This window comes from Thalia democratica, unplaced genomic scaffold (assembly GCF_965202585.1).
Source record: "Thalia democratica unplaced genomic scaffold, ktThaDemo2.hap1.1 HAP1_SCAFFOLD_1239, whole genome shotgun sequence".
NCBI classification, from domain to species: Eukaryota; Metazoa; Chordata; class Thaliacea; order Salpida; family Salpidae; genus Thalia; species Thalia democratica.
The window spans coordinates 30,001-34,250 of NW_028140138.1; the positions used below are offsets into that span (position 1 = coordinate 30,001).

At 26.6% G+C, this 4,250-nt stretch overlaps 2 non-coding genes across 2 annotated transcripts in view; both read left to right on the forward strand.

Annotated features, from left to right (window-relative positions):
• Positions 1 to 95, forward strand: part of LOC145848088 (U5 spliceosomal RNA) — a 115-nt gene extending 20 nt beyond the window's left edge. Inside the window, exon 1 of the small nuclear RNA XR_014371704.1 lies at positions 1 to 95. This exon is cut by the window's left edge and continues 20 nt beyond it. This is a non-coding gene — a small nuclear RNA (U5 spliceosomal RNA).
• A 1,717-nt stretch (positions 96 to 1,812) lies between these two features.
• Positions 1,813 to 1,931, forward strand: LOC145848097 (5S ribosomal RNA). The gene has a single exon (XR_014371712.1). It is a non-coding gene; the product is annotated as a 5S ribosomal RNA (ribosomal RNA).
• The last annotated feature ends 2,319 nt before the right edge of the window (positions 1,932 to 4,250 follow it).

Sequence of the window (4,250 nt, forward strand, 5' to 3'; positions counted from 1 at the left end):
TACACGAATGAATCTTTCGCCTTTTACTAAAGATTTCCGTGGACAGGAGCAATTTCAATGAGTCTTAACAGACTTTTTTTCGGCTGTCGACAGTCTTCTGACATCGGCAGCTTGCATACTATTTATCATACAAAAACATGGCTCAAGAAGAATTATTTTCCGGTTTTTCTTAGCTTCCAATTATGTGACAAAGAAAATTTCATAAAGAATTTTCGTAGGTTTTTTCACAGAATATGTTATTTTCATTTTAGTTGATGTTTTTATTTCATGTTTTATTTTCTAATGTACTTATTGGGTGCTGAAAGAGCCATAAAAACCTCATAATCGAACAATTTACTAAAAAATTATTAATATTGAAAGATTTAAATTTCGAAATAACCTACCTACGGTTAATCTACACGCGTTTAGAAGCCGTAAAAAAATATTTTCGACTTTGTAATGGACCAAACAAAAAATATAGAAAAAATTATCGAAAAAAAAAATCTTTTAAAACTTACCTTACGTTAGTCCTTATGCGTTGCGAAGCTCAAAAAAAATATTTTCGACATTATAATAGAACAAACAAAGAAAATAGAAAAATTTTCCAAAAAAATAAAAAGTCGAAATTCGAAAAAAGAAGAAAAGTGGTCCTTTTCTAGGAGTTTTTTATTCCCAAAAAATGGGTTGATGTCCCCGTAACCCCTAAAAAAAGGGGGTCGAAATAACATTTTTTCATCATGCTTCAAATGGGCTGAAAAATTTTTTACGGGGTCTCTGGACCAAACAAAAACGATCTGTCGAGTCAGAATTCCGAAAATCGAAAATTCCCGAAATTTCTGTACTTAAAAGGCGGGGCGCCCACTATCGACAAAAGTGTGCCAAAACCCACAAACGTTGTGTTACGCGCGCTAAGATAAACACAAGCCTGATTGCTGAAAATGTATTCTATTTGAATAAGGTAAGTATCAACATCAAGGAAGCAATTCCTTTATTATAAACTCATACTCTGATATGCGCTAATATTGCTCGTGAATTGTTATTTAGTTTAAAAATATAATTTATATTACTTTTATTTTATTTTAATTCTATATAATAACTATTTTATATTTTTATTAAAAATTTTCTTGTTCAGTTTCTAAGCAACCACAGTTACGTTTATATGTTTAATTCTATTGTATTCTATATTTATCGATAATTTAATAAATGTTTTAAAAGACTATTCTGGTTTTCCACGCTCTCTTCAAAAATGTGAGTTCTTTTAATTCTTCCACTTAATTATTCATTTTAAAGTAAAACAACTAGTTATACATATTATTATATTATAATGTATGTGTATTAGATACTATTATTTTATAACATAAACATAGATGAGTTATTAAATTAAACGTCAAATATTTTATTACCTAAAATTAAGTTAATCGTAAAATCTGATGTAGTATGAGATATTCTTTAGAAACTAACTATAAATATTCTTGAAGTAAAACAAAACCATCTATAAATAGAACAATGAGAAATAGTAAAACAAACTAAACACAACATGTTTATTTTAACATTGTTTTTTATTTAGTTTAATCACTTAATAAACTTTACTTCTAATCATAGTATTTAATATAGAATATAGTTAACAATCTTTTAAACAAGTCTTAAATAAAGTTACAGGGAGTAATTGTAATTAAAACACCAAAAAAAAAGGTTTTAATAAAAAAAATACTTACATCAAGTTAAAATTTTATAAGGATTAATTTTAAAATATCAAATTGATTGTAAATCAAGTGCAAATAGGTTTTTTAAACAAACCGAAGGGTTTATAAAGGCTTGTAAACGCTTTCAAACGCCTACGACCATACCACACTGAGCACACCCCATCTCGTCCGATCTGGGAAGTTAAGCAGTGTCGGGCGTGGTTAGTACTTAGATGGGTGACCGCTTGGGAATACCACGTGCCGTAGGCTTTTGCTTTTTGAATTCATCTTTTTTGTACTATTTTTCTTTCTGACCTATTTATACTTATTACTCGTTTATTTACATTTCTTTAACGCTTAAAAGAAAAGTAAATTCTAGTTATTAGCAAATAAAAACGTAAGCCAATCAGATAACGTTATTTGCTGTTTAAACCAATTAGAGCGCTAAAAAAGTGGTTTGACCAGTTTGAGATATCGAAAAAATAATGGCACCATCTTGTAGAGTACAATTTTCTGAGTTAAAATTAATACAATTAGTCTTTTATACTAAAACTTAAAAGTTTTTTTGTCCAAAAACAAATAAAAGCGTGGCTACTTGAAAAATCAAACGAAAATAAATTTTGCACTTTTGTATTGTGAGTCATAATAAGTTATTTACTGTTACCAACAGATACTAGCAAAAGCTTTTTAAAGTTTTGTATTAACTTAATGTATTTGTAATTACTTTTACTTAATAGAAACTATTGAATTACGTTTACTTAGTTTACTTTTGTATGTGTATTAAATATATAGCAATTTTGCTTGAACTTAAATAAAGATTATTAAACTATTAAAAGAAAACTATCAAAGTTTACTAACTCAAAAGCTAAATCTTAGTTATATTGTTATAAACATTTATGTTGTAATTTACTAATAACTAAATGAGTTTATTTCAAACAAAAAGAATTAAATAATGTTATGTTATGTCAAGCCTACTATATGAGGTATATAGGTATATAAGGTATACAAGCTTATGTTTGAAAGTTATAATAATTAAAATAAAAATAAATATTTAGTTGGTAAAATTTGTATTTAATATGCTTTGAAATTAGAGTTAGTATAGATGTTTTTTTTTAAATATAATAAATATAAGTATTTAGTTACTAATAATAAACTAAAATACCAATTTTGTAGTTATTACAAAAAAAAAAACTTATCTTACTTAAAGTTCACTGTAATTGAAACATTATACAAAAGCTTTATAATTATAAGCTTTGAATAATTCTATTTGAATAAATAATAGATTCATAACTATATTCATGTTTGCATATTTAAATTATAAAAAGTTAGTGTTTTGTGTATTGACTTTATGATTATTTTATTTTAGTAACTGTTAGTTTTATACTTTAATAAAAGAAATATGGTTAACAAGTAAGTTAAAAATGAAAGAAGCATAAAAAAACACACTAATTAACTGCTTATTCAATAGTTTGATTATTTAATTATTTTTCTGTTATATAGTTTAATCGTATTGTATAAAAAATACAGAGGTTTAAAGTAAGTTTGAATAAAAATAAAACAAAACATATAATATAAGCATTAGTTAAAATACATAGTTTTTTTTTCTAAAAAAATTTAATTCTTTAATAATAAGTAGTAATTTAAATAAAAAATAATACAAGTAAAGTTATACAATATATATACTATAGTTTGTCAAACTAGGCAAACACTACTAGGCAAAAAACAAACTAGGCAAAAAACCTACAAAGTAGGCCACCACTACAATCCTATGTTCCAACTGGAAATTCAATGAGATCGTTACTGTACTTGTGATGAACGTTGATAATCCCCAAGATTGTAAGTCGAAGGCCTTACCCAACCTAACCAGCGCACTGGTTTTCTTACAACTGAATTAATCAACATTTATTATTGAATATAATCATTATTGATAGATAGAGGAATGTTGACAATCAACAACAGATTGTAGGTCAAAGGCATTACTCGACCCAAGTACCCACAACCTAGATTGAACAACATTTATTAGATAGATTTGTTTAATGATAGATAGAGGAATATTGTCAATCCACAACAGATTGTAAGTCAAAGGCATTACTCGACCCAAGTACCCACAACCTAGATTGAACAACATTTGTTAGATAGATTAGTTAGATAGATAAATAGTACAGTATAATCTCAAAGAATTTGAAGCCCGAACATTGAACGATAGTGGTGTTTCGTGACGACTAGCGGGATTCGATCTTACAACCTTCTGCTTATGAGTCAGCTGATAAGACCACTGACCCACCGCGCCACGACAAAGATAAAGAAATATTTTGCTATATAAATAGGTTGATTTTTATAATTTTGTTATACAGTGTCAATTACAGTGAACTTCAAGTAAGATATACAACAGTATATATATTTCCGAGTCTGACTTTGAGTACTTTTTATATATTATTAACAAGATTTTTTAGGAGTAATATCTGTTTAGTTCTTTAATATATCTTTAAAATAATAATATTTTTTAAGGTGTTTAAAACTTTTAGAAGCTGTATGTAATGTCTTTTAGTTTAATAGTTCTTTTAAATTAGTAAAAAAAATAAACATGGT